Consider the following 25668-nt stretch of genomic DNA (forward strand, 5'->3'; position numbering starts at 1 on the left):
GTGGTAGATGTCTAGTCTCCTTTATGGCTCTAATCTGATAGTGGTAGTGGGGTGATAGATGTCTAGTCTCCTTTATGGGTCTAATCTGATAGTGGTAGTGGGGTGGTAGATGTCTAGTCTCCTTTATGGCTCTAATCTGATAGTGGTAGTGGGGTGGTAGATGTCTAGTCTCCTTTATGGCTCTATTTTGATAGTGGTAGTGGGGTGGTAGATGTCTAGTCTCCCTTATGGCTTTAATCTGATAGTGGTAGATGTCTAGTCTTCTATATGGCTCTAATCTGATAGTGGTAGTGGGGTGGTAGATGTCTAGTATCCTTTATGGCTCTAATCTGATAGTGGTAGTGGGGTGGTAGATGTCTAGTCTCCTTTATGGCTCTAATCTGATAGTGGTAGTGGGGTGGTAGATGTCTTGTCTCCCTTATGGCTCTAATCTGGTAGTGGTAGTGGGGTCTTAGATTTCTCCCTTACGGATCTAATCTGATAGTGGTAGTGGGGTGGTAGATGTCTAGTCTCCCTTATGGCTCTAATCTGGTAGTGGTAGTGGGGTGGTAGATTTCTCCCTTATGGCTCTAATCTGATAGTGGTAGTGGGTTGGTCGATGTCTAGTCTTCTTTATGGCTCTAATCTGATAGTGGTAGATGTCTAATCTCCTTAATGACTCTAATCTGATAGTGGTAGTGGGGTGGTAGATGTCTAGTCTCCTTTATGGCTCTAATCTGATAGTGGTAGTGGGGTGGTAGATGTCTAGTCTCCTGTATGGCTCTAATCTGATAGTGGTAGTGGGGTGGTAGATGTCTAGTCTCCCTTATGGCTCTAATCTGATAGTGGTAGTGGGGTGATAGATGTCTAGTCTCCTTTATGGCTCTAATCTGATAGTGGTAGTGGGGTGATAGATGTCTAGTCTCCTTTATGGCTCTAATCTGATAGTGGTATTGGGGTGGTAGATGTCTAGTCTCCTTTATGGCTCTAATTTGATAGTGGTAGTGGGGTGGTAGATGTCTAGTCTCCCTTACGGCTCTAATCTGATAGTGGTAGTGGGGTGGTAGATGTCTAGTCTTCTATATGGCTCTAATCTGATAGTGGTAGTGGGGTGGTAGATGTCTAGTCTCCTTTATGGCTCTAATCTGATAGTGGTAGATGTCTAGTCTCCTTTATGGCTCTAATCTGATAGTGGTAGTGGGGTGGTAGATGTCTAGTCTCCTTTATGGCTCTAATCTGATAGTGGTAGATGTCTAGTCTCCTTTATGGCTCTAATCTGATAGTGGTAGTGGGATGATAGATGTCTAGTCTCCTTTATGGTTCTAATCTGATATCGGTAGTGAGGTGGTAGATGTCTAGTCTCCTTTATGGCTCTAATCTGACAGTAGTAGTGGGGTGGTAGATGTCTAGTCTCCCTTATGGCTCTAATCTGATAGTATTAGTGGGGTGGTAGATGTCTAGTCTCCTTTATGGTCTAATCTAATAGTGGTAGTGGGGTGGTAGATGTCTAGTCTCCCTTATGGCTCTAATCTGATAGTAGTAGTGGGGTATTAGATGTCTAGTCTCCTTTATGGCTCTAATCTGATAGTGGTAGTGGGGTGATAGATGTCTAGTCTCCTTTATGGCTCTAATCTGATAGTGGTAATGGGGTGGTAGATGTCTAGTCTCCTTTATGTCTCTAATCTGATAGTGGTAGTGGGGTGGTAGATGTCTAGTCTCCCTTATGGCTCTAATCTGATAGTAGTAGTGGGGGTGGTAGATGTCTAGTCTCCTTTATGGCTCTAATCTGATAGTGGTAGATGTCTAGTCTCCTTTATGGCTATACTCTGATAGTGGTAGTGGGGTGGTAGATTTCTAGTCTCCTTATGGCTCTAATCTGATAGTGGTAGTGAGGTGGTAGATGTCTAGTCTCCTTTATGGCTCTAATCTGATAGTGGTAGTGGGGTGATAGATGTCTAGTCTCCTTTATGGCTCTAATCTGATAGTGGTAGATGTCTAGTCTCCTTTATGGCTCTAATCTGATAGTGGTAGTGGGGTGGTAGATGTCTAGTCTCCTTTATGGCTCTAATGTGATATTGGTAGTGGGGTGATAGATGTCTAGTCTCCTTTATGGCTCTAATCTGATAGTGGTAGTGGGGTGGTAGATGTCTAGTCTCCTTTATGGCTCTAATCTGATAGTGGTAGTGGGGTGGAAGATGTCTAGTCTCCTTTATGGCTCTAATTTGATAGTGGTAGTGGGGTGGTAGATGTCTAGTCTCCCTTATGGCTCTAATCTGGTAGTGGTAGTGGGGTCTTAGATTTCTCCCTTACGGCTCTAATCTGATAGTGGTAGTGGGGTGGTAGATGTCTAGTCTTCTTTATGGCTCTAATCTGATAGTGGTAGTGGGGTGGTAGATGTCTAGTCTCCCTTATGGCTCTAATCTGGTAGTGGTAGTGGGGTGGTAGATTTCTCCCTTAATGCTCTAATCTGATAGTGGTAGTGGGGTGGTCGATGTCTAGTGTCCTTTATGGCTCTAATCTGATAGTACTAGTGGGGTGGTAGATGTCTAGTCTCCTTTATGGCTCTAATCTGATAGTGGTAGTGGGGTGGTAGATGTCTAGTCTCCTTTATGGCTCTAATCTGATAGTGGTAGTGGGGTGGTAGATGTCTAGTCTCCTTTATGGCTCTATTTTGATAGTGGTAGTGGGGTGGTAGATGTCTAGTCTCCCTTATGGCTCTAATCTGATAGTGGTAGATGTCTAGTCTTCTATATGGCTCTAATCTGATAGTGGTAGTGGGGTGGTAGATGTCTAGTCTCCTTTATGGCTCTAATCTGATAGTGGTAGATGTCTAGTCTCCTTTATGGCTCTAATCTGATAGTGGTAGTGGGATGATAGATGTCTAGTCTCCTTTATGGTTCTAATCTGATAGTGGTAGTGAGGTGGTAGATGTCTAGTCTCCCTTATGGCTCTAATCTGATAGTAGTAGTGGGGTGGTAGATGTCTAGTCTCCTTTATGGCTCTAATCTGATAGTGTTAGTGGGGTGGTAGATGTCTAGTCTCCCTTATGGCTCTAATCTGATAGTAGTAGTGGGGTGGTAGATGTCTAGTCTCCTTTATGGCTCTAATCTGATAGTGGTAGTGGGGTGATAGATGTCTAGTCTCCTTTATGGCTCTAATCTGATAGTGGTAATGGGGTGGTAGATGTCTAGTCTCCTTTATTGCTCTAATCTGATAGTGGTAGTGGGGTGGTAGATGTCTAGTCTCCCTTATGGCTCTAATCTGATAGTAGTAGTGGGGTGGTAGATGTCTAGTCTCCTTTATGGCTCTAATCTGATAGTGGTAGATGTCTAGTCTCCTTTATGGCTATACTCTGATAGTGGTAGTGGGGTGGTAGATGTCTAGTCTCCCTTATGGCTCTAATCTGAGAGTAGTAGTGGGGTGGTAGATGTCTAGTCTCCTTTATGGCTCTAATCTGAGTGGTAGTGGTAGATGTCTAGTCTCCTTTATGGCTCTAATCTGATAGTGGTAGTGGGGTGGTAGATGTCTAGTCTCCCTTATGGCTCTAATCTGATAGTAGTAGTGGGGTGGTAGATGTCTAGTCTCATTTATGGCTCTAATCTGATAGTGGTAGTGGGGTGGTAGATGTCTAGTCTCCTTTATGGCTCTAATCTGATAGTGGTAGTGGGATGATAGATGTCTAGTATCCTTTATGGTTCTAATCTGATAGTGGTAGTGAGGTGGTAGATGTCTAGTCTCCTTTATGGCTCTAATCTGATAGTGGTAGTGGGGTGGTAGATGTCTAGTCTCCTTTATGGCTCTAATCTGATAGTGGTAATGGGGTGGTAGATGTCTAGTCTCCCTTATGGCTCTAATCTGATAGTGGTAGTGGGGTGATAGATGTCTAGTCTCCTTTATGGCTCTAATCTGATAGTGGTAGATGACATCTATCATCCCACTACCACTATCAGATTAGAGCCATAAAGGAGACTAGACATCTACCACTATCAGATTAGAGCCATAATGGAGACTAGACATCTACCACCCCACTACCATTATCTAATGGGAGCCATAAGGGAGACTAGATATGTACCACCCCACTACCACTATCAGATTAGAGCCATACAGGAGACTAGACATTTACCACTATCAGATTAGAGCCATAAAGGAGACTACACATCTACCACCCCACTACTACTATCAGATTAGAGCCATACGGGAGACTAGACATCTACCACCCCACTACTACTATCAGATTAGAGCCATACGGGAGACTAGACATCTACCACCCCACTACTACTGTCAGATTAGAGCCATAAAGGAGACTAGACATCTACCACCTCACTGCCGCTATCAGATTAGAACCATAAAGGAGACTAGACATCTATCATCCCACTACCACTATCAGATTAGAGCCATAAAGGAGACTAGACATCTACCACTATCAGATTAGAGCCATAAAGGAGACTAGACATCTATCACCCCACTACCACTATCAGATTAGAGCCATAAAGGAGACTAGACATCTACCACCCCACTACCACTATCAGATTAGAGCCATAAAGGAGTCTAGACATCTACCACTATCAGATTAGAGCCATAAAGGAGACTAGACATCTACCACTATCAGATTAGAGCCATAAAGGAGACTAGACATCTACCACCCCACTACCACTATCAGATTAGAGCCATAAAGGAGACTAGACATCTACCACCCCACTACCACTATCAGATTAGAGCCGAAAGGGAGAAATCTAAGACCCCACTACCACTACCAGATTAGAGCCATAAAGGAGACTAGACATCTACCACCCCACTACCACTATCAGATTAGAGCCATAAAGGAGACTAGACATCTATCACCCCACTACTACTATCAGATTAGAGCCATAAAGGAGACTAGACATCTACCACCCCACTACCACTATCAGATTAGAGCCATAAAGGAGACTAGACATCTACCACCCCACTACTACTATCAGATTAGAGCCATAAGGGAGACTAGACATCTACCACCCCACTACTACTGTCAGATTAGAGCCATAAAGGAGACTAGACATCTACCACCTCACTACCGCTATCAGATTAGAACCATAAAGGAGACTAGACATCTATCATCCCACTACCACTATCAGATTAGAGCCATAAAGGAGACTAGACATCTACCACTATCAGATTAGAGCCATAAAGGAGATTACACATCTATCACCCCACTACCACTATCAGATTAGAGCCATAAAGGAGACTAGACATCTACCACCCCACTACCACTATCAGATTAGAGCCATAAGGAGACTAGACATCTACCACCCCACTACCACTATCAGAGTATAGCCATAAGGAGACTAGACATCTACCACTATCAGATTAGAGCCATAAAGGAGACTAGACATCTACCACCCCACTACTACTATTAGATTAGAGCCATAAGGGAGACTAGACATCTACCACCCCACTACCACTCTGATATTGGTAGTGGGGTGATAGATGTCTAGTCTCCTTTATGGCTCTAATCTGATAGTGGTAGTGGGGTGGTAGATGTCTAGTCTCCTTTATGGCTCTAATCTGATAGTGGTAGTGGGGTAGTAGATGTCTAGTCTCCTTTATGGCTCTAATTTGATAGTGGTAGTGGGGTGGTAGATGTCTAGTCTCCCTTATGGCTCTAATCTGGTAGTGGTAGTGGGGTCTTAGATGTCTCCCTTACGGCTCTAATCTGATAGTGGTAGTGAGGTGGTAGATGTCTAGTCTCCCTTATGGCTCTAATCTGGTAGTGGTAGTGGGGTGGTAGATTTCTCCCTTAATGCTCTAATCTGATAGTGGTAGTGGGGTGGTCGATGTCTAGTGTCCTTTATGGCTCTAATCTGATAGTACTAGTGGGGTGGTAGATGTCTAGTCTCCTTTATGGCTCTAATCTGATAGTGGTAGTGGGGTGATAGATGTCTAGTCTCCTTTATGGCTCTAATCTGATAGTGGTAGTGGGGTGGTAGATGTCTAGTCTCCTTTATGGCTCTATTTTGATAGTGGTAGTGGGGTGGTAGATGTCTAGTCTCCCTTATGGCTCTAATCTGATAGTGGTAGATGTCTAGTCTTCTATATGGCTCTAATCTGATAGTGGTAGTGGGGTGGTAGATGTCTAGTCTCCTTTATGGCTCTAATCTGATAGTGGTAGATGTCTAGTCTCCTTTATGGCTCTAATCTGATAGTGGTAGTGGGATGATAGATGTCTAGTCTCCTTTATGGTTCTAATCTGATAGTGGTAGTTAGGTGGTAGATGTCTAGTCTCCTTTATGGCTCTAATCTGACAGTAGTTGTGGGGTGGTAGATGTCTAGTCTCCCTTATGGCTCTAATCTGATAGTGGTAGTGGGGTGGTAGATGTCTAGTCTCCCTTATGGCTCTAATCTGATAGTAGTAGTGGGGTGGTAGATGTCTAGTCTCCTTTATGGCTCTAATCTGATAGTGGTAGTGGGGTGATAGATGTCTAGTCTCCTTTATGGCTCTAATCTGATAGTGGTAGTGGGGTGATAGATGTCTAGTCTCCTTTATTGCTCTAATCTGATAGTGGTAGTGGGGTGGTAGATGTCTAGTCTCCCTTATGGCTCTAATCTGATAGTAGTAGTGGGGTGGTAAATGTCTAGTCTCCTTTATGGCTCTAATCTGATAGTGGTAGATGTCTAGTCTCCTTTATGGCTCTAATCTGATAGTGGTAGTGGGGTGGTAGATGTCTAGTCTCCCTTATGGCTCTAATCTGAGAGTAGTAGTGGGGTGGTAGATGTCTAGTCTCCTTTATGGCTCTAATCTGATAGTGGTAGTGGGGTGGTAGATGTCTAGTCTCCTTTATGGCTCTAATCTGATAGTGGTAGTGGGGTGGTAGATGTCTAGTCTCCCTTATGGCTCTAATCTGATAGTAGTAGTGGGGTGGTAGATGTCTAGTCTCATTTATGGCTCTAATCTTATAGTGGTAGATGTCTAGTCTCCTTTATGGCTCTAATCTGATAGTGGTAGTGGGATGATAGATGTCTAGTATCCTTTATGGTTCTAATCTGATAGTGGTAGTGAGGTGGTAGATGTCTAGTCTCCTTTATGGCTCTAATCTGATAGTGGTAGTGGGGTGGTAGATGTCTAGTCTCCTTTATGGCTCTAATCTGATAGTGGTAATGGGGTGGTAGATGTCTAGTCTCCCTTATGGCTCTAATCTGATAGTGGTAGTGGGGTGATAGATGTCTAGTCTCCTTTATGGCTCTAATCTGATAGTGGTAGATGACATCTATCATCCCACTACCACTATCAGATTAGAGCCATAAAGGAGACTAGACATCTACCACTATCAGATTAGAGCCATAATGGAGACTAGACATCTACCACCCCACTACCATTATCTAATGGGAGCCATAAGGGAGACTAGATATGTACCACCCCACTACCACTATCAGATTAGAGCCATACAGGAGACTAGACATTTACCACTATCAGATTAGAGCCATAAAGGAGACTACACATCTACCACCCCACTACTACTATCAGATTAGAGCCATACGGGAGACTAGACATCTACCACCCCACTACTACTATCAGATTAGAGCCATACGGGAGACTAGACATCTACCACCTCACTGCCGCTATCAGATTAGAACCATAAAGGAGACTAGACATCTATCATCCCACTACCACTATCAGATTAGAGCCATAAAGGAGACTAGACATCTACCACTATCAGATTAGAGCCATAAAGGAGACTAGACATCTATCACCCCACTACCACTATCAGATTAGAGCCATAAAGGAGACTAGACATCTACCACCCCACTACCACTATCAGATTAGAGCCATAAAGGAGTCTAGACATCTACCACTATCAGATTAGAGCCATAAAGGGGACTAGACATCTACCACTATCAGATTAGAGCCATAAAGGAGACTAGACATCTACCACCCCACTACCACTATCAGATTAGAGCCATAAAGGAGACTAGACATCTACCACCCCACTACCACTACTAGAGCCGAAAGGGAGAAATAAGACCCCACTACCACTACCAGATTAGAGCCATAAAGGAGACTAGACATTTACCACCCCAATACCACTATCAGATTAGAGCCATAAAGGAGACTAGACATCTATCACCCCACTACTACTATCAGATTAGAGCCATAAGGGAGACTAGACATCTACCACCCCACTACCACTATCAGATTAGAGCCATAAAGGAGACTAGACATCTACCACCCCACTACTACTATCAGATTAGAGCCATAAGGGAGACTAGACATCTACCACCCCACTACTACTGTCAGATTAGAGCCATAAAGGAGACTAGACATCTACCACCTCACTACCGCTATCAGATTAGAACCATAAAGGAGACTAGACATCTATCATCCCACTACCACTATCAGATTAGAGCCATAAAGGAGACTAGACATCTACCACTATCAGATTAGAGCCATAAAGGAGATTACACATCTATCACCCCACTACCACTATCAGATTAGAGCCATAAAGGAGACTAGACATCTACCACCCCACTACCACTATCAGATTAGAGCCATAAGGAGACTAGACATCTACCACCCCACTACCACTATCAGAGTATAGCCATAAGGAGACTAGACATCTACCACTATCAGATTAGAGCCATAAAGGAGACTAGACATCTACCACCCCACTACTACTATTAGATTAGAGCCATAAGGGAGACTAGACATCTACCACCCCACTACCACTATCAGATTAGAGCCATAAAGGAGACTAGACATCTACCACCCCACTACTACTGTCAGATTAGAGCCATAAGGGAGACTAGACATCTACCACCCCACTACTACTGTCAGATTAGAGCCATAAAGGAGACTAGACATCTACCACCTCACTACCACTATCAGATTAGAACCATAAAGGAGACTAGACATCTATCATCCCACTACCACTATCAGATTAGAGCCATAAAGGAGACTAGACATCTACCACTATCAGATTAGAGCCATAAAGGAGACTAGACATCTACCACCCCACTACCACTATCAGATTAAGGCCATAAAGGAGACTAGACATCTACCACTATCAGATTAGAGCCATAAAGGAGACTAGACATCTACCAACCCACTACCACTATCAGATTAGAGCCATAAAGAAGACTAGACATCTACCACCCCACTACCACTATCAGATTAGAGCCGAAAGGGGAAAATCTAAGACCCCACTACCACTACCAGATTAGAGCCATAAAGGAGACTAGACATCTACCACCCCAATACCACTATCAGATTAGAGCCATAAAGGAGACTAGACATCTATCACCCCACTACTACTATCAGATTAGAGCCATAAAGGAGATTAGACATCTACCACCCCACTACCACTATCAGATTAGAGCCATAAAGGAGACTAGACATCTACCACCTCTCTACCATTATCAGATTAGAGCCATAAAGGAGACTAGACATCTATCACCCCACTACCACTATCAGATTAGAGCCATAACGGAGACTAGATATCTACCACCCCACTTCCACTATCAGATTAGAGCCATACAGGAGACTAGACATCTACCACCCCATTACCACTATCAGATTAGAGCCATAAAGGAGACTAGACATCTACCACCACTACCACTATCAGATTAGAGTCATAAAGGAGACTAGACATCTACCACTATCAGATTAGAGCCATAAAGGAGACTAGACATCTACCACCCCACTAGTACTATCAGATTAGAGCCATAAAGGACACTAGACATCGACCACCCCACTACCACTATCAGATTAGAGCCATAAGGGAGAAATCTACCACCCCACTACCACTACCAGATTAGAGCCATAAGGGAGACTAGACATCTACCACCCCACTACCACTATCAGATTAGAGCCATAAAGGAGACTAGACATCTACCACCCCAATACCACTATCAGATTAGAGCCATAAAGGAGACTAGACATCTATCACCCCACTACTACTATCAGATTAGAGCCATAAAGGAGACTAGACATCTATCACCCCACTACCACTATCAGATTAGAGCCATAAGGGAGACTAGATAACTACCACCCCACTACCACTACAAGATTAGAGCCATAAAGGAGACTAGACATCTACCAACCCACTATCAGATTAGAGACATAAAGGAGACTAGACATCTACCACCCCACTACCACTATCAGATTAGAGCCATAAAGGGGACTAGACATCTATCACCCCACTACCAATATCAGATTAGAGCCATAAAGGAGACTAGACATCTACCACCCCACTACCACTATCAGATTAGAGCCATAAAGGAGACTCGACATCTACCACTATCAGATTAGAGCCATAAAGGAGACTCGACATCTACCACTATCAGATTAGAGCCATAAAGGAGACTAGACATCTACCACCCCACTACTACTATCAGATTAGAGCCATAAGGGAGACTAGACATCTACCACCCCACTACCACTATCAGATTAGAGTCATAAAGGAGACTAGACATCTACCACTATCAGATTAGAGCCATAAAGGAGACTCGACATCTACCACTGTCAGATTAGAACCATAAAGGAGACTAGACATCTATCATCCCACTACCACTATCAGATTAGAGCCATAAAGGAGACTAGACATCTACCACTATCAGATTAGAGCCATAAAGGAGACTAGACATCTACCACTATCAGATTAGAGCCATAAAGGAGACTAGACATCTATCACCCCACTACCACTATCAGATTAGAGCCATAAAGGAGACTAGACATCTACCACCTCACTACCACTATCAGATTAGAGCCATAAGGAGACTAGACATCTACCACCCCACTACCACTATCAGAGTATAGCCATAAAGGAGACTAGACATCTACCACTATCAGATTAGAGCCATAAAGGAGACTAGACATCTACCACCCCACTACTACTACTATCAGATTAGAGCCATAAAGGAGACTAGACATCTACCACCCCACTACTACTATCAGATTAGAGCCATAAGGGAGACTAGACATCTACCACCCCACTACTACTGTCAGATTAGAGCCATAAAGGAGACTAGACATCTACCACCTCACTACCACTATCAGATTAGAACCATAAAGGAGACTAGACATCTATCATCCCACTACCACTATCAGATTAGAGCCATAAAGGAGACTAGACATCTACCACTATCAGATTAGAGCCATAAAGGAGACTAGACATCTACCACCCCACTACCACTATCAGATTAAGGCCATAAAGGAGACTAGACATCTACCACTATCAGATTAGAGCCATAAAGGAGACTAGACATCTACCACTATCAGATTAGAGCCATAAAGGAGACTAGACATCTACCACCCCACTACCACTATCAGATTAGAGCCATAAAGAAGACTAGACATCTACCACCCCACTACCACTATCAGATTAGAGCCGAAAGGGAGAAATCTAAGACCCCACTACCACTACCAGATTAGAGCCATAAAGGAGACTAGACATCTACCACACCAATACCACTATCAGATTAGAGCCATAAAGGAGACTAGACATCTATCACCCCACTACTACTATCAGATTAGAGCCATAAGGGAGACTAGACATCTACCACCCCACTACCACTATCAGATTAGAGCCATAAAGGAGACTAGACATCTACCACCCCACTACTACTATCAGATTAGAGCCATAAGGGAGACTAGACATCTACCACCCCACTACTACTGTCAGATTAGAGCCATAAAGGAGACTAGACATCTACCACCTCACTACCGCTATCAGATTAGAGCCATAAAGGAGACTAGACATCTACCACTATCAGATTAGAGCCATAAAGGAGATTACACATCTATCACCCCACTACCACTATCAGATTAGAGCCATAAAGGAGACTAGACATCTACCACCCCACTACCACTATCAGATTAGAGCCATAAGGAGACTAGACATCTACCACCCCACTACCACTATCAGAGTATAGCCATAAGGAGACTAGACATCTACCACTATCAGATTAGAGCCATAAAGGAGACTAGACATCTACCACCCCACTACTACTATCAGATTAGAGCCATAAGGGAGACTAGACATCTACCACCCCACTACCACTATCAGATTAGAGCCATAAAGGAGACTAGACATCTACCACCCCACTACTACTGTCAGATTAGAGCCATAAGGGAGACTAGACATCTACCACCCCACTACTACTGTCAGATTAGAGCCATAAAGGAGACTAGACATCTACCACCTCACTACCACTATCAGATTAGAACCATAAAGGAGACTAGACATCTATCATCCCACTACCACTATCAGATTAGAGCCATAAAGGAGACTAGACATCTACCACTATCAGATTAGAGCCATAAAGGAGACTAGACATCTACCACCCCACTACCACTATCAGATTAAGGCCATAAAGGAGACTAGACATCTACCACTATCAGATTAGAGCCATAAGGGAGACTAGACATCTACCACCCCACTACTACTGTCAGATTAGAGCCATAAAGGAGACTAGACATCTACCACCTCACTACCACTATCAGATTAGAACCATAAAGGAGACTAGACATCTATCATCCCACTACCACTATCAGATTAGAGCCATAAAGGAGACTAGACATCTACCACTATCAGATTAGAGCCATAAAGGAGACTAGACATCTACCACCCCTCTACCACTATCAGATTAAGGCCATAAAGGAGACTAGACATCTACCACTATCAGATTAGAGCCATAAAGGAGACTAGACATCTACCACCCCACTACCACTATCAGATTAGAGCCATAAAGAAGACTAGACATCTACCACCCCACTACCACTATCAGATTAGAGCCGAAAGGGGAAAATCTAAGACCCCACTACCACTACCAGATTAGAGCCATAAAGGAGACTAGACATCTACCACCCCACTACCACTATCAGATTAGAGCCATAAAGGAGACTAGACATCTATCACCCCACTACTACTATCAGATTAGAGCCATAAAGGAGATTAGACATCTACCACCCCACTACCACTATAAGATTAGAGCCATAAAGGAGACTAGACATCTACCACCTCACTACCATTATCAGATTAGAGCCATAAAGGAGACTAGACATCTATCACTCCACTACCACTATCAGATTAGAGCCATAACGGAGACTAGATATCTACCACCCCACTTCCACTATCAGATTAGAGCCATACAGGAGACTAGACATCTACCACCCCATTACCACTATCAGATTAGAGCCATAAAGGAGACTAGACATCTACCACCACTACCACTATCAGATTAGAGTCATAAAGGAGACTAGACATCTACCACTATCAGATTAGAGCCATAAAGGAGACTAGACATCTACCACCCCACTAGTACTATCAGATTAGAGCCATAAAGGACACTAGACATCGACCACCCCACTACCACTATCAGATTAGAGCCATAAGGGAGAAATCTACCACCCCACTACCACTACCAGATTAGAGCCATAAGGGAGACTAGACATCTATCACCCCACTACCACTATCAGATTAGAGCCATAAAGGAGACTAGACATCTACCACCCCAATACCACTATCAGATTAGAGCCATAAAGGAGACTAGACATCTATCACCCCACTACTACTATCAGATTAGAGCCATAAAGGAGACTAGACATCTATCACCCCACTACCACTATCAGATTAGAGCCATAAGGGAGACTAGATAACTACCACCCCACTACCACTACAAGATTAGAGCCATAAAGGAGACTAGACATCTACCAATTACCACTATCAGATTAGAGACATAAAGGAGACTAGACATCTACCACCCCACTACCACTATCAGATTAGAGCCATAAAGGGGACTAGACATCTATCACCCCACTACCAATATCAGATTAGAGCCATAAAGGAGACTAGACATCTACCACCCCACTACCACTATCAGATTAGAGCCATAAAGGAGACTCGACATCTACCACTATCAGATTAGAGCCATAAAGGAGACTAGACATCTACCACCCCACTACCACTATCAGATTAGAGCCATAAAGGAGACTAGACATCTACCACCCCACTACTACTATCAGATTAGAGCCATAAGGGAGACTAGACATCTACCACCCCACTTCCACTATCAGATTAGAGTCATAAAGGAGACTAGACATCTACCACTATCAGATTAGAGCCATAAAGGAGACTCGACATCTACCACTGTCAGATTAGAACCATAAAGGAGACTAGACATCTATCATCCCACTACCACTATCAGATTAGAGCCATAAAGGAGACTAGACATCTACCACTATCAGATTAGAGCCATAAAGGAGACTAGACATCTACCACTATCAGATTAGAGCCATAAAGGAGACTAGACATCTATCACCCCACTACCACTATCAGATTAGAGCCATAAAGGAGACTAGACATCTACCACCCCACTACCACTATCAGATTAGAGCCTTAAAGGAGACTAGACATCTACCACCTCACTACCACTATCAGATTAGAGCCATAATGAGACTAGACATCTACCACCCCACTACCACTATCAGATTAGAGTCATAAAGGAGACTAGACATTTACCACTATCAGATTAGAGCCATAAAGGAGACTAGACATCTACCACCCCACTAGTACTATCAGATTAGAGCCATAAAGGACACTAGACATCGACCACCCCACTACCACTATCAGATTAGAGCCATAAGGGAGAAATCTACCACCCCACTACCACTACCAGATTAGAGCCATAAGGGAGACTAGACATCTACCACCCCACTACCACTATCAGATTAGAGCCATAAAGAAGACTAGACATCTACCACCTCACTACCACTATCAGATTAGAGCCGTAAGGGAGACATCTAAGACCCCACTACCACTACCAGATTAGAGCCATAAGGGAGACTAGACATCTACCACCCCACTACCACTATCAAATTAGAGCCATAAAGGAGACTAGACATCTACTACCCCACTACCACTATCAGATTAGAGCCATAAAGGAGACTAGACATCTACCACCCCACTACCACTATCAGATTAGAGCCATAAAGGAGACTAGACATCTATCACCCCACTACCAATATCAGATTAGAGCCATAAAGGAGACTAGACATCTACCACCCCACTACCACTATCAGATTAGAGCCATAAAGGAGACTCGACATCTACCACTATCAGATTAGAGCCATAAAGGAGACTAGACATCTACCACCCCACTACTACTATCAGATTAGAGCCATAAGGGAGACTAGACATCTACCACCCCACTACCACTATCAGATTAGAGACATAAGGGAGACTAGACATCTACCACCCCACTACTACTGTCAGATTAGAGCCATAAAGGAGACTAGACATCTACCACCTCACTACCGCTATCAGATTAGAACCATAAAGGAGACTAGACATCTATCATCCCACTACCACTATCAGATTAGAGCCATAAAGGAGTCTAGACATCTACCACTATCAGATTAGAGCCATAAAGGAGACTAGACATCTACCACTATCAGATTAGAGCCATAAAGGAGACTAGACATCTATCACCCCACTACCACTATCAGATTAGAGCCATAAAGGAGACTAGACATCTACCACCCCACTACCACTATCAGATTAGAGCCATAAAGGAGACTAGACATCTACCACCTCACTACCACTATCAGATTAGAGCCATAAGGAGACTAGACATCTACCACCCAACTACCACTATCAGATTAGAGTCATAAAGGAGACTAGACATTTACCACTATCAGATTAGAGCCATAAAGGAGACTAGACATCTACCACCCCACTAGTACTATCAGATTAGAGCCATAAAGGACATTAGACATCGACCACCCCACTACCACTATCAGATTAGAGCCATAAGGGAGAAATCTAACACCCCACTACCACTACCAGATTAGAGCCATAAGGGAGACTAGACATCTACCACCCCACTACCACTATCAAATTAGAGCCATAAAGAAGACTAGACATCTACCACCCCACTACCACTATCAGATTAGAGCCGTAAGGGAGAAATCTAAGACCCCACTACCACTACCAGATTAGAGCCATAAGGGAGACTAGACATCTACCACCCACTACCACTATCAAATTAGAGCCATAAAGGAGACTAGACATCTACCACCCCACTACCACTATCAGATTAGAGCCATAAAGGAGACTAGACATCTACCACCCCACTACCACTATCAGATTAGAGCCATAAAGGAGTCTAGACATCTATCACCCCACTACCAATATCAGATTAGAGCCATAAAGGAGACTAGACATCTACCACCCCACTACCACTATCAGATTAGAGCCATAAAGGAGACTCGACATCTACCACTATCAGATTAGAGCCATAAAGGAGACTACACATCTACCACCCCACTACTACTATCAGATTAGAGCCATACGGGAGACTAGACATCTACCACCCCACTACTACTGTCAGATTAGAGCCATAAAGGAGACTAGACATCTACCACCTCACTGCCGCTATCAGATTAGAACCATAAAGGAGACTAGACATCTATCATCCCACTACCACTATCAGATTAGAGCCATAAAGGAGACTAGACATCTACCACTATCAGATTAGAGCCATAAAGGAGACTAGACATCTATCACCCCACTACCACTATCAGATTAGAGCCATAAAGGAGACTAGACATCTACCACCTCACTACCACTATCAGATTAGAGCCATAAGGAGACTAGACATCTACCACCCCACTACCACTATCAGAGTATAGCCATAAAGGAGACTAGACATCTACCACTATCAGATTAGAGCCATAAAGGAGACTAGACATCTACCACCCCACTACTACTATCAGATTAGAGCCATAAAGGAGACTAGACATCTACCACCCCACTACTACTATCAGATTAGAGCCATAAGGGAGACTAGACATCTACCACCACACTACTACTGTCAGATTAGAGCCATAAAGGAGACTAGACATCTACCACCTCACTACCACTATCAGATTAGAACCATAAAGGAGACTAGACATCTATCATCCCACTACCACTATCAGATTAGAGTCATAAAGGAGACTAGACATCTACCACTATCAGATTAGAGCCATAAAGGAGACTAGACATCTACCACCCCACTACCACTATCAGATTAAGGCCATAAAGGAGACTAGACATCTACCACTATCAGATTAGAGCCATAAAGGAGACTAGACATCTACCACTATCAGATTAGAGCCATAAAGGAGACTAGACATCTACCACCCCACTACCACTATCAGATTAGAGCCATAAAGAAGACTAGACATCTACCACCCCACTACCACTATCAGATTAGAGCCGAAAGGGAGAAATCTAAGACCCCACTACCACTATCAGATTAGAGCCATAAGGGAGACTAGACATCTACCAGCCCACTACCACTATCAGATTAGAGCCATAAGGGAGACTAGACATCTAACACCCCACTACCACTACCAGATTAGAGCCATAAGGGAGACTAGACATCTACCACCCCACTACCACTATCAGATTAGAGCCATAAAGAAGACTAGACATCTACCACCCCACTACCACTATCAGATTAGAGCCGTAAGGGAGAGACATCTAATACCCCACTACCACTACCAGATTAGAGCCATAAGGGAGACTAGACATCTACCACCCCACTACCACTATCAAATTAGAGCCATAAAGGAGACTAGACATCTACCACCCCACTACCACTATCAGATTAGAGCCATAAAGGAGACTAGACATCTATCACCCCACTACCAATATCAGATTAGAGCCATAAAGGAGACTAGACATCTACCACCCCACTACCACTATCAGATTAGAGCCATAAAGGAGACTCGACATCTACCACTATCAGATTAGAGCCATAAAGGAGACTACACATCTACCACCCCACTACTACTATCAGATTAGAGCCATACGGGAGACTAGACATCTACCACCCCACTACTACTGTCAGATTAGAGCCATAAAGGAGACTAGACATCTACCACCTCACTGCCGCTATCAGATTAGAACCATAAAGGAGACTAGACATCTATCATCCCACTACCACTATCAGATTAGAGCCATAAAGGAGACTAGACATCTACCACTATCAGATTAGAGCCATAAAGGAGACTAGACATCTACCACCTCACTACCGCTATCAGATTAGAACCATAAAGGAGACTAGACATCTATCATCCCACTACCACTATCAGATTAGAGCCATAAAGGAGTCTAGAAATCTACCACTATCAGATTAGAGCCATAAAGGAGACTAGACATCTACCACTATCAGATTAGAGCCATAAAGGAGACTAGACATCTATCACCCCACTACCACTATCAGATTAGAGCCATAAAGGAGACTAGACATCTACCACCCCACTACCACTATCAGATTAGAGCCATAAAGGAGACTAGACATCTACCACCTCACTACCACTATCAGATTAGAGCCATAAGGAGACTAGACATCTACCACCCAACTACCACTATCAGATTAGAGTCATAAAGGAGACTAGACATTTACCACTATCAGATTAGAGCCATAAAGGAGACTAGACATCTACCACCCCACTAGTACTATCAGATTAGAGCCATAAAGGACATTAGACATCGACCACCCCACTACCACTATCAGATTAGAGCCATAAGGGAGAAATCTAACACCCCACTACCACTACCAGATTAGAGCCATAAGGGAGACTAGACATCTACCACCCCACTACCACTATCAAATTAGAGCCATAAAGAAGACTAGACATCTACCACCCCACTACCACTATCAGATTAGAGCCGTAAGGGAGAAATCTAAGACCCCACTACCACTACCAGATTAGAGCCATAAGGGAGACTAGACATCTACCACCCACTACCACTATCAAATTAGAGCCATAAAGGAGACTAGACATCTACCACCCCACTACCACTATCAGATTAGAGCCATAAAGGAGACTAGACATCTACCACCCCACTACCACTATCAGATTAGAGCCATAAAGGAGTCTAGACATCTATCACCCCACTACCAATATCAGATTAGAGCCATAAAGGAGACTAGACATCTACCACCCCACTACCACTATCAGATTAGAGCCATAAAGGAGACTCGACATCTACCACTATCAGATTAGAGCCATAAAGGAGACTACACATCTACCACCCCACTACTACTATCAGATTAGAGCCATACGGGAGACTAGACATCTACCACCCCACTACTACTGTCAGATTAGAGCCATAAAGGAGACTAGACATCTACCACCTCACTGCCGCTATCAGATTAGAACCATAAAGGAGACTAGACATCTATCATCCCACTACCACTATCAGATTAGAGCCATAAAGGAGACTAGACATCTACCACTATCAGATTAGAGCCATAAAGGAGACTAGACATCTATCACCCCACTACCACTATCAGATTAGAGCCATAAAGGAGACTAGACATCTACCACCTCACTACCACTATCAGATTAGAGCCATAAGGAGACTAGACATCTACCACCCCACTACCACTATCAGAGTATAGCCATAAAGGAGACTAGACATCTACCACTATCAGATTAGAGCCATAAAGGAGACTAGACATCTACCACCCCACTACTACTATCAGATTAGAGCCATAAAGGAGACTAGACATCTACCACCCCACTACTACTATCAGATTAGAGCCATAAGGGAGACTAGACATCTACCACCACACTACTACTGTCAGATTAGAGCCATAAAGGAGACTAGACATCTACCACCTCACTACCACTATCAGATTAGAACCATAAAGGAGACTAGACATCTATCATCCCACTACCACTATCAGATTAGAGTCATAAAGGAGACTAGACATCTACCACTATCAGATTAGAGCCATAAAGGAGACTAGACATCTACCACCCCACTACCACTATCAGATTAAGGCCATAAAGGAGACTAGACATCTACCACTATCAGATTAGAGCCATAAAGGAGACTAGACATCTACCACTATCAGATTAGAGCCATAAAGGAGACTAGACATCTATCACCCCACTACCACTATCAGATTAGAGCCATAAAGAAGACTAGACATCTACCACCCCACTACCACTATCAGATTAGAGCCGAAAGGGAGAAATCTAAGACCCCACTACCACTACCAGATTAGAGCCATAAAGGAGACTAGACATCTACCACCCCAATACCACTATCAGATTAGAGCCATAAAGGAGACTAGACATCTAACACCCCACTACCACTACCAGATTAGAGCCATAAGGGAGACTAGACATCTACCACCCCACTACCACTATCAAATTAGAGCCATAAAGGAGACTAGACATCTACCACCCCACTACCACTATCAGATTAGAGCCGTAAGGGAGAAATCTAAGACCCCACTACCACTACCAGATTAGAGCCATAAGGGAGACTAGACATCTACCACCCCACTACCACTATCAAATTAGAGCCATAAAGGAGACTAGACATCTACCACCACACTACCACTATCAGATTAGAGCCATAAAGGAGACTAGACATCTATCACCCCACTACCACTATCAGATTAGAGCCATAAAGGAGACTAGACATCTACCACCCCACTACCACTATCAGATTAGAGCCATAAAGGAGACTCGACATCTACCACTATCAGATTAGAGCCATAAAGGAGACTACACATCTACCACCCCACTACTACTATCAGATTAGAGCCATACGGGAGACTAGACATCTACCACCCCACTACTACTGTCAGATTAGAGCCATAAAGGAGACTAGACATCTACCACCTCACTGCCGCTATCAGATTAGAACCATAAAGGAGACTAGACATCTATCATCCCACTACCACTATCAGATTAGAGCCATAAAGGAGACTAGACATCTACCACTATCAGATTAGAGCCATAAAGGAGACTAGACATCTACCACCTCACTACCGCTATCAGATTAGAACCATAAAGGAGACTAGACATCTATCATCCCACTACCACTATCAGATTAGAGCCATAAAGGAGTCTAGAAATCTACCACTATCAGATTAGAGCCATAAAGGAGACTAGACATCTACCACTATCAGATTAGAGCCATAAAGGAGACTAGACATCTATCACCCCACTACCACTATCAGATTAGAGCCATAAAGGAGACTAGACATCTACCACCCCACTACCACTATCAGATTAGAGCCATAAAGGAGACTAGACATCTACCACCTCACTACCACTATCAGATTAGAGCTATAAGGAGACTAGACATCTACCACCCAACTACCACTATCAGATTAGAGTCATAAAGGAGACTAGACATTTACCACTATCAGATTAGAGCCATAAAGGAGACTAGACATCTACCACCCCACTAGTACTATCAGATTAGAGCCATAAAGGACATTAGACATCGACCACCCCACTACCACTATCAGATTAGAGCCATAAGGGAGAAATCTAACACCCCACTACCACTACCAGATTAGAGCCATAAGGGAGACTAGACATCTACCACCCCACTACCACTATCAAATTAGAGCCATAAAGAAGACTAGACATCTACCACCCCACTACCACTATCAGATTAGAGCCGTAAGGGAGAAATCTAAGACCCCACTACCACTACCAGATTAGAGCCATAAGGGAGACTAGACATCTACCACCCACTACCACTATCAAATTAGAGCCATAAAGGAGACTAGACATCTACCACCCCACTACCACTATCAGATTAGAGCCATAAAGGAGACTAGACATCTACCACCCCACTACCACTATCAGATTAGAGCCATAAAGGAGACTAGACATCTATCACCCCACTACCAATATCAGATTAGAGCCATAAAGGAGACTAGACATCTACCACCCCACTACCACTATCAGATTAGAGCCATAAAGGAGACTCGACATCTACCACTATCAGATTAGAGCCATAAAGGAGACTACACATCTACAACCCCACTACTACTATCAGATTAGAGCCATACGGGAGACTAGACATCTACCACCCCACTACTACTGTCAGATTAGAGCCATAAAGGAGACTAGACATCTACCACCTCACTGCCGCTATCAGATTAGAACCATAAAGGAGACTAGACATCTATCATCCCACTACCACTATCAGATTAGAGCCATAAAGGAGACTAGACATCTACCACTATCAGATTAGAGCCATAAAGGAGACTAGACATCTATCACCCCACTACCACTATCAGATTAGAGCCATAAAGGAGACTAGACATCTACCACCTCACTACCACTATCAGATTAGAGCCATAAGGAGACTAGACATCTACCACCCCACTACCACTATCAGAGTATAGCCATAAAGGAGACTAGACATCTACCGCTATCAGATTAGAGCCATAAAGGAGACTAGACATCTACCACCCCACTACTACTATCAGATTAGAGCCATAAAGGAGACTAGACATCTACCACCCCACTACTACTATCAGATTAGAGCCATAAGGGAGACTAGACATCTACCACCCCACTACTACTGTCAGATTAGAGCCATAAAGGAGACTAGACATCTACCACCTCACTACCACTATCAGATTAGAACCATAAAGGAGACTAGACATCTATCATCCCACTACCACTATCAGATTAGAGCCATAAAGGAGACTAGACATCTACCACTATCAGATTAGAGCCATAAAGGAGACTAGACATCTACCACCCCACTACCACTATCAGATTAAGACCATAAAGGAGACTAGACATCTACCACTATCAGATTAGAGCCATAAAGGAGACTAGACATCTACCACTATCAGATTAGAGCCATAAAGGAGACTAGACATCTACCACCCCACTACCACTATCAGATTAGAGCCATAAAGAAGACTAGACATCTACCACCCCACTACCACTATCAGATTAGAGCCGAAAGGGAGAAATCTAAGACCCCACTACCACTACCAGATTAGAGCCATAAAGGAGACTAGACATCTACCACCCCAATACCACTATCAGATTAGAGCCATAAAGGAGACTAGACATCTAACACCCCACTACCACTACCAGATTAGAGCCATAAGGGAGACTAGACATCTACCACCCCACTACCACTATAAAATTAGAGCCATAAAGAAGACTAGACATCTACCACCCCACTACCACTATCAGATTAGAGCCGTAAGGGAGAAATCTAAGACCCCACTACCACTACCAGATTAGAGCCATAAGGGAGACTAGACATCTACCACCCCACTACCACTATCAAATTAGAGCCATAAAGGAGACTAGACATCTACCACCCCACTACCACTATCAGATTAGAGCCATAAAGGAGACTAGACATCTATCACCCCACTACCAATATCAGATTAGAGCCATAAAGGAGACTAGACATCTACCACCCCACTACCACTATCAGATTAGAGCCATAAAGGAGACTCGACATCTACCACTATCAGATTAGAGCCATAAAGGAGACTAGACATCTACCACCCCACTACTACTATCAGATTAGAGCCATACGGGAGACTAGACATCTACCACCCCACTACTACTGTCAGATTAGAGCCATAAAGGAGACTAGACATCTACCACCTCACTGCCGCTATCAGATTAGAACCATAAAGGAGACTAGACATCTATCATCCCACTACCACTATCAGATTAGAGCCATAAAGGAGACTAGACATCTACCACTATCAGATTAGAGCCATAAAGGAGACTAGACATCTATCACCCCACTACCACTATCAGATTAGAGCCATAAAGGAGACTAGACATCTACCACCTCACTACCACTATCAAATTAGAGCCATAAAGAAGACTAGACATCTACCACCCCACTACCACTATCAGATTAGAGCCGTAAGGGAGAAATCTAAGACCCCACTACCACTACCAGATTAGAGCCATAAGGGAGACTAGACATCTACCACCCACTACCACTATCAGATTAGAGCCATAAAGGAGACTAGACATCTATCACCCCACTACCAATATCAGATTAGAGCCATAAAGGAGACTAGACATCTACCACCCCACTACCACTATCAGATTAGAGTCATAAAGGAGACTCGACATCTACCACTATCAGATTAGAGCCATAAAGGAGACTACACATCTACCACCCCACTACTACTATCAGATTAGAGCCATACGGGAGACTAGACATCTACCACCCCACTACTACTGTCAGATTAGAGCCATAAAGGAGACTAGACATCTACCACCTCACTGCCGCTATCAGATTAGAACCATAAAGGAGACTAGACATCTATCATCCCACTACCACTATCAGATTAGAGCCATAAAGGAGACTAGACATCTACCACTATCAGATTAGAGCCATAAAGGAGACTAGACATCTATCACCCCACTACCACTATCAGATTAGAGCCATAAAGGAGACTAGACATCTACCACCCCACTACCACTATCAAATTAGAGCCATAAAGAAGACTAGACATCTACCACCCCACTACCACTATCAGATTAGAGCCGTAAGGGAGAAATCTAAGACCCCACTACCACTACCAGATTAGAGCCATAAGGGAGACTAGACATCTACCACCCACTACCACTATCAAATTAGAGCCATAAAGGAGACTAGACATCTACCACCCCACTACCACTATCAGATTAGAGCCATAAAGGAGACTAGACATCTACCACCCCACTACCACTATCAGATTAGAGCCATAAAGGAGACTAGACATCTATCACCCCACTACCACTATCAGATTAGAGCCATAAAGGAGACTAGACATCTACCACCCCACTACCACTATCAGATTAGAGCCATAAAGGAGACTCGACATCTACCACTATCAGATTAGAGCCATAAAGGAGACTACACATCTACCACCCCACTACTACTATCAGATTAGAGCCATACGGGAGACTAGACATCTACCACTCCACTACTACTGTCAGATTAGAGCCATAAAGGAGACTAGACATCTACCACCTCACTGCCGCTATCAGATTAGAACCATAAAGGAGACTAGACATCTATCATCCCACTACCACTATCAGATTAGAGCCATAAAGGAGACTAGACATCTACCACTATCAGATTAGAGCCATAAAGGAGACTAGACATCTATCACCCCACTACCACTATCAGATTAGAGCCATAAAGGAGACTAGACATCTACCACCTCACTACCACTATCAGATTAGAGCCATAAGGAGACTAGACATCTACCACCCCACTACCACTATCAGAGTATAGCCATAAAGGAGACTAGACATCTACCACTATCAGATTAGAGCCATAAAGGAGACTAGACATCTACCACCCCACTACTACTATCAGATTAGAGCCATAAAGGAGACTAGACATCTACCACCCCACTACTACTATCAGATTAGAGCCACAAGGGAGACTAGACATCTACCACCCCACTACTACTGTCAGATTAGAGCCATAAAGGAGACTAGACATCTACCACCTCACTACCACTATCAGATTAGAACCATAAAGGAGACTAGACATCTATCATCCCACTACCACTATCAGATTAGAGCCATAAAGGAGACTAGACATCTACCACTATCAGATTAGAGCCATAAAGGAGACTAGACATCTACCACCCCACTACCACTATCAGATTAAGGCCATAAAGGAGACTAGACATCTTCCACTATCAGATTAGAGCCATAAAGGAGACTAGACATCTACCACTATCAGATTAGAGCCATAAAGGAGACTAGACATCTACCACCCCACTACCACTATCAGATTAGAGCCATAAAGAAGACTAGACATCTACCACCCCACTACCACTATCAGATTAGAGCCGAAAGGGAGAAATCTAAGACCCCACTACCACTACCAGATTAGAGCCATAAAG

This window comes from Salvelinus alpinus, chromosome 19 (genome assembly GCF_045679555.1).
Source record: "Salvelinus alpinus chromosome 19, SLU_Salpinus.1, whole genome shotgun sequence".
In the NCBI taxonomy this organism is placed as follows: domain Eukaryota; kingdom Metazoa; phylum Chordata; class Actinopteri; order Salmoniformes; family Salmonidae; genus Salvelinus; species Salvelinus alpinus.